Below are 14569 nucleotides of genomic sequence, written 5' to 3'. Positions count from 1 at the left end.
TAAATGTCTTGCAGGACAGCATGTCAAATGGTGGATGCTCCGACTAGAAATAATGTTCTGCTATATACAGTGGTGTGAAAAAGTGTTTGCCCCCTTCCTCATTTCCTGTTCCTTTGCATGTTTGTCACACTTAAGTGTTTCGGAACATCAAACCAATTTAAACAATAGTCAAGGACAACACAAGTAAACACAAAATGCAATTTGTAAATGAAGGTGTTTATTATTAAAGGTGAAAAAAAATCCAAACCGTCATGGCCCTGTGTGAAAAAGTGATTGCCCCCTAAACCTAATAACTGGTTGGGCCACCCTTAGCAGCAACAACTGCAACCAAGCGTTTGCGATAACGTGCAATGAGGCTTTTACAGCGTCCTGCAGAATTGTCCTAATTCAGTTACATTAGAGGGTTTTCGAGCATGAACGGCCTTTTTAAGGTCATACCACAACATCTCAATAGGATTCAGGTCAGGACTTTGGCTAGGCCACTCCAAAGTCTTCATTTTGTTTTTCTTCAGCCATTCGGTTGTGGACTTGCTGGTGTGTTTAGGATCATTGTCCTGCTGCAGAACCCAAGTTCGTTTCAGCTTGAGTACACGAACAGATGGTCAGACATTCTCCTTCAGGATCTCTTGGTAGACAGCAGAATTCATAGTTCCTTTTATCACGGCAAGTCTTCCAGGTCCTGAAGCAGCAAAACAGCCCCAGACCATCACACTACCACCACCATATTTTACTGTTGGTATAATGTTCTTTTTATGAAATGCAGTGTTCCTTCTACGCCAGATATACTTGGACACACACCTTCCAAAGAGTTCCACTTTTGTCTCATCGGTCCACAGAATGTTGTCCCAAAAGTCTTGGGGATCATCAAGATGTGTTGTGGAGAAATTGAGACGAGCTTTGATGTTCTTTTTGCTCAGCAGTGGTTTTCTCCTTGGAACTCTGCCATGCAGGCCATTTTTGCCCAGTCTTTTCCTGATGGTGGAGGCATGAACGCTGACCTTAACTGAGGCAAGTGAGGCCTGCAGTTCCTTGGACGTTGTTGTGGGGTCTTTTGTGACCTCTTGGATGAGTCGTCGCTGCGCTCTTGGGGTAATTTTGGGCGGCCGGCCACTCCTGGGAAGGTTCACCACTGTTCCATGTCTTCGCCATTTGTGGATAATGGCTCTCACTGTGGTTCGCTGGATTCCCAAAGCTTTGGAAATGGCTTTATAACCCTTTCCAGACTGATAGATCTCAATTACTTTCTTTCTCAATTGTTCCTGAATTTCTTTGGGTCTCGGCATGATGTGTAGCTTTTAAGGATCTTCTGGTGGACCTTACTGTGTCAAGCAGCTCCTATTTAAGTGATGCCTTGATTGTGAACAGGTGTGGCAATAATCAGGCCTGGGTGTGGCTAGAGAAATTGAACTCAGGTGTGGACAACCACAGTTATAGTATGTTTTAACAAGGGGGGCAATCACTTTTTCACACAGGGCCATTATGGTTTGGATTTTTTTTCACCTTTAATAATAAACACCTTAATTTACAAATTGCATTTTGTGTTTACTTGTGTTGTCCTTGACTATTGTTTAAATTGGTTTGATGTTCCGAAACACTTAAGTGTGACAAACATGCAAAGGAACAGGAAATGAGGAAGGGGGCAAACACTTTTTCACACCACTGTATACTAATTACTATGTAACTTTGTGGGTCCTGTGACTTGGTGATGAAAGCTGAATTCTGTAGATGTATATGCAGGGAGATGGTCCCAATGCCATGGTTCTCCCAAGGAGGAAATGGAATATAGATGTGTATTTGTAAAATGACTGCTATAGAAATTTTTAACCTATTATACGGAGTTCTGCACCAAAAACTCTGATGGTAGGTCTATTGTGATATGTCAAAGGAAGTTATGTATGCAAAGTTGCAGTAAAGTGCTAAAAAAGGTATCTGTATGTGCAGATTCCTTTATTCTGAATGTTAAGGCCTCTGGCCAGGGATGTCGTGAGCGGGCCTATGGCCAGGAGACATGTTTCCAAGATGGCACTTACAAAGGCAGGGGCAGGGAAGTAGGTGCTCTATACAAGAAGAAGAGGGGTGGGACCAATAATATTTGGCACCAACATCTGCCCAATCGCAAGTCCCCATAAAATGAATATGGTTTTCAAGAGTTGTTTCTATTTATTTATTCATTCTATTTATTTGAGCTAGTTAGACTTTTGTCTTTTTTCAACCTGATCATATAACTACGTACTAAACATTTATTTAAAAAAAAAAAAACCTCTTTGAAAACAGGAGCCTTGTAAGAAAAATCTAAGACAGGCTTTTTGAACCAGGGTGCCTTCAGGTTTTTTCAGGGGTGCCTTGGCAAAAAAAAGTGTGTACAAGCCAGTGGGTGTATCAAGCCTGCTTTTAGTTACACAAAGCCACAAGTCTTTATTGTGCACCATTACAACCTTCTCGGCGCCAATGCCCTAACGATCAATGACATCATCGTTGATCATGAGGATGATGGGTGTAGTATCCTTGTTTGCTCCACCCCTGCCTCTCTAAGCATTGGGGTCACATTAGCTTACAGTTAGAGAGAGAAACTGAGGGAGAAGAGAAAAATTGGAATTCTAGTCAGTACCAGTGTGCAAAGGTGTATTTGCCTTGTAAAAATAAATTAGCTCTAATGATAAATGTTCTACGTCTACGTGTACGGATGTTGCTGCATTATGTAAAACTATTAGTTCAGTTGTTACATTTTGGAATGGGGTGCCTCAAGACTGTGCTGAATTTTAAAGAGTGCCTTGACTTAAAAAAGGTTGAGAAACACTGATCTAAGATATAAATGAGATAATAATTACAAAAATTGAATTAAATGGATAGATAGTAATAATAAGATAATAATAAAATCTCGCTGAATCTATTTCTCCCCAGGCTAGTATTCAGATTTAGGTCATCTCTAACCTAACTTGAACTCATATAAAAGTATACATTTTTCTCAGGCCAACTGACAGTTGCAAAATAACTTTAACATGGCACAAGCACATATAATTTATATGCACAGTGAGAACATGTCCATAGGATTAAGAAACTAAAGTACATTTTTTTTTACATATTAAGAATAGACACATAGTAACACATTTTACATTCTCTGCACTTGCACATTTAAAATCAGTTATCAAGCAGAGCTATTCAGTACATGCAAATTCTCTAGAGCGTCTGCGTGGCCTCTAGCGAGGTGTTACAAATAGGTTCTAAAGAAAGACAAGAACATGTTGTAAGGACAGTCAAAATTGCCCTCATAAGACATCTTTAAACACTGTTGATGATTAAAAAGGAAAGTATTTGACTGTACCCTACACAATACATAGACTTCTGGTAAACATAAGTGATTTGTTTTTGTTTCCCATGCATTCTTTGATATTGATCATCAACCAACATGTATTCTGTCGTAACAAAATTGGTATGATTTAATCATAGCAAAGGACTCACAGCTTTATCCTAAAGGAGCTTTTTCTCCAAGTGCTCCTTTATGGTTTGATCCTACTCTATCTATTTTTTTTAAAGCACCAGAGCCTATTGCATTGACCAAGTATAATATTAAATTACTTTCTCGAGTGATTACTGATCGCTACACTTACTTTGACTTTTAATGTCCCAAGCTCTCACTTATTTAGAGCTTCTGCATACCTTTCATGCACAGTTTCCACAGGATAGTTTAACGGTTAGACAATCCACTTTAGAACTAGTGCCTAGATCTGAGTGTCTGGATAAGCCCACCACCAGATTGTATTCTCATCTTATATTAATTTCTATTCTTCCATTAGAGGCTCTTAGAGCTAGGTGGGTGGCAGATATATCAGATTTGGATATGGAGGATTGGAGGGGTGTGTGGGATTTCCCTCTGCGATCTTCGATATCCTTGAGAGGTCACCTGATCCAATCTAAATTGGTACACAGAGCATATATTACATAGACTTTAAAAGATAAATCCTGTGTGCTCTTCAGAGTGTTGGTGGTGTGGCACAAATCAGGGGGATTTTACACATATTTTCTGGACTTGTCCATATATAGTTATCCTCTGGGTGGAAGTGGTAGATTTATTAAACTCTATCACTTCTGTTCCCTTACCAGTTTCAATGTCTGTCTGTCTACTGGGCCTGGTAGAGACTATTCTTCCCACAGTGTCTGAGCGAGTGTTTGCTAATGTAACATTATTTTACGCAAGAAAAGCTATTGCGCTGTGTTGGAATTGGTAAATAATAATCTTCCATTGTATAGATATACTTACATGAATAGGGATTGTCCTAGTAAGTATGATAAGGTGTGGGCAAAGTGGCTGGACAAACCATATACAGCATTAAATACCCATGGGGGGCATTGTTTATAATAGGTGTGCTCCCATATGGGAAATGTTTGGGTTTATTGTAAAAGAATGAACTAATATTTATTTTAAAAATATTTTGCTCTTCTTTGTTTTTACATTTTTTATTTCCTTTTGGATTAATAATTGATATACTGTATTTTGAAATTGTATTATTATATTTTTGGTTCAGTGTATATCATGTCTTGTCATGTTTTGTTTTGTTTGTCTGTTAAGAAATTTAACAAAAAGGTTTAATAAAAAAAAAAAAATTGAAAACAAAAATAATTTGGTATGCTTTGTAACAGAAGCCCGTTTTTTATATGTTCTTATTTATACACTGGAGAAATTATCAAAAAAAATTACACTTTTCACCAAAAGAACACTGGTAAAAACTGAAAAAAAAAAAGTTTCCATTTTACATTTTTTGTCTATAGGTTGCATAGAAAATTAAATATTTTATCAAGACAATAATATCAAGAGAAAGCCTTGGAAAAGCCTTGCTATTGAGATGCATTAGCCCCATTATAAATTGCAAAAGAAAATAAAGCAGGCAAGGGTACGTCACACTTACACTTTCTGTCAACAAAGAAGTGCTGGTCCAAGCTTGAATGTAGTTAACTGTTAACTTATAAGCTTATAAGGAGGTAGGTAGGATAGGAAAAGGTGGAATACCCCAAAGCTCGATTGTTGGGCTTTGACAACTTCTCAGACTAAAAGTTGGGTGGGTTTTAGCCTCCTTAACTTCTGTTCTACTGCTTCTTCATTCAAGTATGGAGCACAATGATGCTCATAAGGCCTACGGGTACACAGCCTTCTCTCAGAGAGGTAATTCCCTCTAGGTCCTGGGGCCTCAAACCAGGAGCATTGCTTTCTCAATAGCAGCTCTCCCCAGAAGGTTTAAGGAGGTACGTCAATGCGTAAAGTGGCATTTGAAGCAGAACACAAAGGAATCTCTCCAATGAAGCCTTCAACTGCAGTAAAACCTAATAGGAGATTTAATCCTTCTCCACTCTTTCGCAAATAAAAAAAAAGAATAAAAAATGTTTGGGTTATACACACTTTAATTATTGAAGTCCGAAAATAATGAATAAGTTGTAACACACAAAATACACAGTGAATGGTTAATTTAAAGACACCCTTTGTACACATGAAAATTTCTTGAGACATATCCTTTACAGTAAATTCCTCCCTTTTATTGCTTTGAATGATGTACCAAACAGATAAAGTGAAATCTATTTTGGAAGAGGCATGCATGTAGAGATAAGCCTGTGAACTTTAAATTTCCGTTGCCAAAGATAAAATCTAAATAGAAATAACGTTGTCTGTTAATACAGTCAAATTACCGTTAACATATGATTTTTTCTTTTTGCTATAAAATAGTCTTGGGGATTTTACAGACCCATGAACATGCCAACCTTTCACATTTCTGATCTGATATGGTTATTTTAGTCATATGCATGCTTTAAACAGTTAATTTAAAAATAGCTTACACCAGACCACTGTGCTGAATGCACGGTTACTGGTGTGTGCTGGCAGATATGGTGTCAATGCACTGATCCTAGAGCAAAGCACTGTTTACCTTTTTTTCTTTTTTCCAAACTTAATTGAAATGTACACGTGACATTTCATCATACTGTAGTCACACAGCGATATTGCAATGCGGTAGTTTGAGAGTTTGCTAGTGTGAATGAGACCTAAAAGCCAAACTAATGCTAATGATATTAGAACCATTCTAGTTTTACAAATCCTAATGCAAATGGACTTCAAGTATTTAAAGTGGTTGTAAACCCTTACAAACCACTTTGACCTACAGGTAAGCCTAGATTAAGGCTTACCTGTAGGTCCAAGAAATATCTCCCAAACCTATACGGTTTAGGAGATATTTGCCCGAAGACGGGCACCGCTATCTATGGCGCATGCGCCGTAGACAGCGGCACGCAGGCGCACTGAGCGGGGCATCGTCAATGACGGCAATGCCGCGAGTCTCGGCTCCCGTGCGCATGCGCGGGAGTGACGTCATCGCTGCTCCGGCGAATCACAGCGCCGGAGCAGCAAGACCCACGGAGACCCACCAAGAAGATGGACGCTCGGAACTACAGGGGACAGCGGTGAGTTCGCTGGCTCCTGTGTCAGGTAAGTGACACATAATGGACTACTATGCGAAGCATAGTAGTCCATTATGCTTTGCCTTTACAGGGAATGAAAGAGGAAGTAAACTCATCAGGGTTTACTTCCTCTTTAAGTGAGGCGGCAGATAATCAAATAAACCCTTCTTATTGTACCTAGTGTGGGGGATCAGCTTCAAACAGTGGGCAAGTAAAAAGCAATCTTTTCACCAAGTGGGTGATCAAAGTACTGACACCAACTTTATTCTGGCTCCAATTGTTGTAATAGTGACTTATTACTTTGTGAGACTTCTATGTCTGGTAACAGAGTCAATCATCGCAGACAATCTTGATTCAATAGATAAACTCACCAAATACTTTGTATGCCCAAATATCTTTATGTCATGTGGAAGATTCAGGTAAACAATATGATGCAGTAAATATTTGAGATTGTAAAGGATAATTTGCCTCCTCTTTCAGGAAAGAAAGCAGGAACTTACAATGAGGAAGGAGGCAATGACATCATACAAAGGGGAAAATAAGTGTAGTTAGACAGTGCCCGTAGGCTGGCAGTATGAAAAATAGAAAAACATAGAACATAAACACTAATGAAATTACATTGCCCATACGACTGCTGGAGGCAGCACAGACTGTTTTTCCTTAATAAGTTTCTTGGTGATATGTTTGGCACAAATTCTTATGGATAATATAGAAGTCCCATCAGACATACACACTCCCAGTCTATTATCACTTTTAGGCCGGCCACACACAAAGCAAATTTCTTTCCTGCAACCGCAACCTAATACCTTTTAATCCATGACTTAACACCACCCTCTAAAACTCCCTTCACAGAAGACCCAATTAGGTTTTGGAGTAAATGGCCAGCCGGCCTTATTTTATTAACAAATATAAAATTCAATGAATAGCATATTTAATATTAACCATCTAACTTTCAACTTATTTAAAATGGGTCATGGATGGGGGAAACAACAAACCACTGGTCACTGCTAACACTTGTTTTAACTTCAAACATTATGCCTCCAGTCAGAACCCCCTGACTCGGAGGCGTTACCAAACCTAGCAGTGACCTACAACTTTTTAACCCTTCCAGGTACCCCCTGTAACATGGAAGTAACATAAACCACTCCCATCACATGGATGGGTACAACATGTTTTAAACATGTATCTCTCAGATCTCCTCTTCCAGCAACCCTAAGAGCTGCCACAGCCTGCAAGGGGTAAACCCTTACCCTTGCGAGCACCTCCATACCCTCAGACCCCGCTGGATCCCCTCTTGGAGTCCCAGGGCCCACAAATCCGTACCGACCTCATTCAGGTGTACACCATAGCTCCTCAAGTACCTCCAAGTATCCAGCTCCAATTCCCTGTGGCAGATGGCCAAACCCCCTTTCTTGATAAAGAACCCGCTAACTTCTTTGTTCACTTTTATTCTGGCCCTATCAACTTTTTTGTCCGACCATGCCCATCTCCAGGATGTCATGCCTATCATGTCTGACCATATGACCACCATTTTTGGAATATGCAGCTTTTATCCTTAAAAATCGCATTTTATATCCCTAATAAGGTCTCTCATGGATCTAGCTCCCATGTCATTATCCCCAACATGTAACAACAAAACATTGGGTGGCCTGTCCAGTCTGGACAATCTAGGAACTTCCCCCAGTACCCTATTCCACCGCATGCCTGGGACCCTGATCCACCGGACCAGAGCCTCCTGCCTGGGTATCCTTAATTGTCTGCTATTCAGCCGAACGTCAGCTCTTCTGGCTCCCCAGTACATGTACGAGGGGCCAAGTATCCACACCAGGCCAACCTCCCGATCTGTGAACAAGAAGATTGACAGTACAATCAAATAAATTAATTAAACATATTCACCCCACATAATGTACCATAGCCCCACTGTGCAACCCCCTATAAAAGGTGTGGGCGAACATACAATTTAAACCAATCTGAATCCCACCTGCCTATGTGCCTAACCACTTCCTGACTTATCCCTGCCCTTGACGCTTCCGTAGCAGCCCCTATGCGGAAGGAATGGGAGGAAAAACTCTTGTGGTCAAAGCCGGCAGTAGCCAAACATTTTCGAAACACCGCAATAAATTGGAATTTTGAGAGGGACCCCCCATCAACATGTATAAAGAATGAACCCCCGACTTGCGGGCGTCTTTCCAAGAAAGCTGCTACTGCTTGTACCGGGCAAAGACTGAACCCAGAAATCCTCCCAACCTCTATTTGCGTACCTGTTCCGCTCTGTCTTGGGTCTTCTGATACATATCCTGAGGAAATCCTGGCCGCATGCTACATCACCCGCCATAAGCCCTCCAGCAACTCTTTTGGACGGGCTTACCAGCTCACTAACTCGCAACGTACCAAAGAATGCCATTGCAAAGGCCGCTTTGAATAAAACTCAAAAATTGTTCATAAGCCGAGATGCAAACCTGCTCGACGACCAAACCCAAAACCCGCAGCATGTCAAAGGAGACCTTGGTGTAGTCCCTTTGCCCTTGCCATTTTAACAGAAATGCTAGACCTGCTAACTAACGGTCAATTGATGCGGGTGAGATGCCCATATCCAAACCTATGCTGATAAAATAAAGCACCGTGTGAGCCATACCTGGGTCCTCCGGGGATACTCCAATCCTTGCTAAGCAATCCAACCACTCCCTGAAACCCCGCGTCGTTCCACCCCCGGGCCAATTCCCGCAACCCGTCCCACTGGAAACGAAACAAAGCGTCAGCCAAAGTATTGTCTACCCCCGGCAAATGTACAGCATAGATGAAGACGTTCACCTGTAAGCAGCATAGTACTAAATGTCGTAGCAGCCTAATCATAGGCCCTGAATCCGCTGTCAGCCTGTTCACCACCTGTACCACTGCAAGATCGTCGCAATTGAAACAAACCTTCAAATTGCGAAAGGATTCCCCCCAAATTTTCAATGCAACAACAATATAATGAATAACTCCAGCAAAACTACATTTTTCAACACCCCTGCCTCATGCCACTACACAGGCCACTTCGCTGCGCACCACCGACCTTTAAAGAAGTCCCCAAACCCCATGAATCCAGCCGCGTGCTAATGGGCCTAACATCCAGAGAACACATCCATTGAACGACTCCAGGAACTCTTGCCACACCCACAAATCTTCCCTATGCTCCCTATTCAGGGTCACAAAATGTGTGGGAGAGCTGACTCCCACCGTCGCAGCCGCTAACCGGCGGCAGAAAAAATTGCCCATAGGCATGATGTGGCAAGCAAAGTTCAATTTTCCCAATAACGATTGAAGTTGCCGTAATTGTAGTTTTGGTAAACTCCTGGTCTCACGCACTTCCTCCTGTAACCTTACCAACTTTTCCGCTGGCAGTCTGCACTCCAGCTGCAAAGAATCTATCTCTATCCCAAAAAATGTCATAGTAGTCGCCGGTCCCTCAGTCTTACCGGGAGCCAATGGAACCTCGAAACGTTCAGAAAGATGTTGTAATATCCCCAGGAGGACTGCACAGATGTTAGAACCTGCCGGGCCAACACATAACAACCCTTCCAAGTACAACCCAACAGCCGAAAGCTGTCAGGGTGCATGGGCAACAGGCGGAAAGCCGCTTGAATATCTGATTTTGCCATCTGCGGCCCTTGTCTATAATGTCTGACCCAGGCGACCGCCGCATCGAAGGACCGCACACTCCTTGAATCGTTCACCGACCCACCCATCAGAAATGAAAGGTGATGGATCAACCAGACCTTGTTAGGCTCCTTCTTGGGGGCGACCCCCAGCAGGGAGACCACCAAGTCCGGCAGCGGTACTTCCTGAAAGGGGCCGGCCATGCGCCCCACGGTAACCTCTTTTCCTAGTTTTTCGGAAACTACCTTTGGGTAAGATAGGGCTGACCTCAAATTCTTAGCCACTGGGGGAACCGTAGTCAAGGTACAGGGGATTCAGAACCCGATTCCAGCAGGTGCACTGCCGCCCGGTTGGGGTATCTACTGAGGAAAGGACGCATCCTTTCCAACGGCACCGGTCATCCCTCTTACCTGTACAATCCCCGCAACGTCCCTTCCCCCTCTTAAAACATTTTGACAGCGCATATGTCCCCCCACAGCAGGAACACATATGTCTGAATCAGCAGTTCTACCCGAACTTGCAGGTGTCTTCATTAAACTGCCAACAAAAACCCCATCTCTTTTCGGTCGGTTGTCCTGAGGCTGTGGAACCGCTGACCCCTGCCTGAAAAAACTGGTTGGAGGCCCGCGTAGCCGTCATCAGCTTCATCCACAAGCTAATGTCCTTGTGGTCCCAATGAAGTGACGGTCAAACCGCCATCCTCTGACAAAACTGTTCATCGTACCTGAGCCACGGCATCCCTCCGTAGGTCCTGTGGGCCTCACTAATGGCCTCCAAGTACACAAACAACGCCAAACAATGCTCCGGTGTCTTCTCCCCTATAACGCTCGCCAGAATGGTGAATGCCTGGATTCAGTTGGAAAATGTCCATGGAATCAACCGGTACCGTCTCTTCCTCGTCCTCCTTACTTTCTTCAGGTTTCAACCTATCCAGGTTGAACTTCTCCAAAGGCAGCAGGGTGAATATCTCAACGTATTCACCCTTCCAGATCTTGTCTTTTACCTTTGACTTTAAATGCGCCCCCAACGGTCCCTCGAAGCATACGTATACCTCGCTCTTGGCGGAGTCCGCCAACCTAATGGAATCCGCCTTCTTGTCCCTGCCTTACTCTGGCTCTCCGCAGCTGCTGCCGAGCCTGCACAACTAGCAGATTCACCTGTGGTTACTACCGCTCCCGTCATCGCCGAGTGCACTGCTCCTTTGTCCCTGGTGACTACTCTTGCCGGACTGGCCACTAGATTTGGTGCCCACGACTGAGCTGGACCACCCGTCACGGATGGTTCGAAACGCTGCACTAACTCTTTTAACCCTAACTGTAAGCCCCTTAACCCTGACATGCCTGGCTGTGCACCAGTGTCTGTGGAGGCCGGGGGTGTAGTTCCACTCCCCCCGCTATTTGCCCCCCTTACCACCGATGTCCCTGCTGGACTGCTCTGGCCCAACAAATTATGCAGTAGTGAGGAGATAGTAAAAGAAGCATTAGACTCACCAGGCTGCCCAGGACTGGGCCCATCAGCCGCCGCCACCAGACCCACCGTCACTGTCTGGCCAGGATCATCACCCCCATCGGACTCCGTCACCTCACCCTCGGATCTGTCACTGCCGGCCGCATATTGCACCTGACCTGAGTCACTGCAGGACCTGCTCTGTTCTCCCTGGATCTGCAGCATTGAACTCTCCCAACTCTCTGTCTGTTCCATCAAACCCGCTCTGCCGCCTCCTCTGGCCTTACTAATGGGGTTCATTCCCGTCTGCTGGGGACTGGGGGGCATGCCAGCCGACTGCCCCCCCACCCGCTGCACTGCGTTCCCACGCTGAAGGGCTAGGCTGTTGCCTGTGCCCCCCTGCTTCCTCCATCCGTCCAAAGCATCTGCACTTGGCTGGGGGTGCTGAGCCATGTGCTGGGCTGTGTCCTTCCCCCACAGAGGCCTGACCTCTCCTTCTGCCTCCACTTGCTCCCATCCGCCTGCTGCTCTGGTTTCTGCCCACTGCAGCACTCTGGGCCTCCCGCCTGTCCACCATCCGTAGCTCCCTCTGTGCCCCCAGGGCCTGCATCTGGGCTAAATCTTTCAGGCGGCCTGGAACGCTGCGCCCATGGAGTCACCGCCCCTGCCATTGCCCTTGTGTCCCCCTCTGCTGCGATGGCCGCTACCTGCTGCTGGACCCACTCAGTGCCCTGTGCCTGCAGTGCCGCCCTGATTTGCACCAAAAGTTCACTTGCCGCCACCATGTTGAGAAGGGGGGAAGCAGAGCGGTGAGGGTACTGTGTCCAAACGCTTCCTCCTCTGCTCTGTGACTAATGCCACTTCCCCCTTCTCCTTCACTATTCCCCTGCATAGGCACCACCAGGCGCCTCTAACTCTTCCCTTTTCCTTAAAGCATCCTTCACACTTAAAGCGGCAACTGTGCAGTCCAGCACAGTCATGCCGTCCCTGCGCTTTTTCCCTTTTGTCTTTCCTCCGGGACTCCCTGTAAGGGAGGTAATCCCCCACCACATAGCATTCTGTTCCTAACCTTGTCTACTGGCCAGTAGGGGTATGCTGAGTCAAACTTCTGGTGACAACAGGAAGTGAAATATTTTGCAGCAGTAATGCTGTTAAATGTGACAGCTTCCCCTCTGCCTGTTTGTTGGGAAGCCAGCAGCTGCCAGTATCCTAACAGCCCTGATTCATCCCCACCTTTCACATTCAGTGGACAATGGAATGGAAACAAAGGGGTGGGCATAGTTGCCAACATTTCAAATACATTTTTAGGGACACTTTTTCCAGAATGGTAGTGAAGGCAGAGTCATGCGCATGTTAATTGGAAGCAGAGCAAGCATATTGTGGGCGTGGCAGGATGCTGAAAAGAATTTGCAGAGTAAAATGTGGGCATGGCATAAATTACACTAAGTAGTGGGCATAGTTTTAAAGGGGTGTGGTTAAATGGAGTCTGGAATTTTCTTGGGCCCCCTCCCCCTGCCCCATGCAATTTTGCTCTCCACCCCAACATCCCAAAAAACACATAAACACACACATAGACTTATCTCAAAAAACTTTAATAATGTAAACATAAAAAACTGGTCCACATTCACTGATTGGTTGCTACAGGTTACAGCACATAATTATTACTCACTGATTGGTTGCTAGAGATTACTGCAGTTAGTACAAGAGATGGTCAGAGAATGCAGACATAGTACTGACACTGCATGTGTGCTACAGGAGAGGGTCAGAGACTGCAGGCATACTACAAAACTTGGTCAGAGACTGCACGGTGTAGTACAAGAGAGGGTCAGAGACTGCAGGGCGTAGTACAAGAGAGGGTCAGAGACTGCAGGCATGAGACAAGCCTGGGTCATAAACTGCAGACGTGCTACAAGAAAGGGTCACAGACTGCTGGCGTAGTACAGGAAAGTCAGAAACTGCAGACATACTTTAATACTGGGTCAGAGACTGCAGGCGTATTACAAAGAAGGGTCAGAGACTGCTGGCATCATACAGGAGAGTCAGAAACTGCAGGCGTACTTTAAGACTGAGTCAGAGACTGCAGGCATACTAAAGGAGAGGGTCAGAGGCAGCAGGTGCGGTACAAGAAAGGGTCAGTGACTGCAGGCATAGTACAAGAAAGGGTCAGAGACATGCAAGCGTACTACAAGAGAGGGTCAGAGACTGAAGGTGTAGTACAGGAGAGGGGCAGCTACCCCTTTTCCCTCCATGTGAAAGACGGCCTCGATCCACATATGTTTACAATTACATACCTTAATTTGGGCAAACTGTAGCTTGCAGGACCTGGCTGATACAGGAAGAAAATAGTTCTCCTCTATGAGTCTCCCAATGGCCCTTGAAATCCTCTGACCATAGGGTCAGCAAGGACCAAGTTAAAAACACAGAAAAAAAGGCCCATATCAGGCCTTAGTTTCCATACAGACCACCCACCAGCGATTCACCTTTCCCCCACCTCCAAAAAATATTATATTAAAAAAGGGCCCCTATCACAGCCATTAGTCACCAACTATTGGTATTTGTATTAACATTTTTAATAAATTTTAATGTAATAATATTTAATATTTTTCTGCCTTTTCCCTCAGTACAGACCCCTCAGTAGTAGAAGCCCCCCCCCCCCCCCCGTACAGACTCCTCAGGAGTAGAAACCCCCCTTTCCCCCAGTACATACCCCTCAGTAGTAGAAACTCCCCTTCCCCCTCAGTACAGACCACTCAGTGGTAGAAGCCCCCCTTAACCTCAGCACAGACCTCTCAATAGTAGAATCCTCCCCCTTCCCCCTCAGTACAGACCCTTCAGTAATAGAACCCCCTCTTCCCCTTATTACAGAGCCCTCACTAATAGAACCCCCTTCGCCCTCCAGTACAGACCCCTCAGTAGTAAAAGCCACCCCTTCACCCCCCAGTACAGACCCCTCAGTGGTAGAAACCCCCCATCACCCCCCAGTACAGACTCCTCAGTAGTAGAAGCCCCCCCTTTGATACCCAGTACAGACCCCTCAGTAGTACAG

This window comes from Lithobates pipiens, unplaced genomic scaffold, assembly GCF_037356315.1.
Source record: "Lithobates pipiens isolate NorthernLeopardFrog02 unplaced genomic scaffold, aLitPip1_a1.2 Scaffold_13, whole genome shotgun sequence".
NCBI lineage: Eukaryota > Metazoa > Chordata > Amphibia > Anura > Ranidae > Lithobates > Lithobates pipiens.
This window is presented reverse-complemented; position numbering follows the sequence as displayed.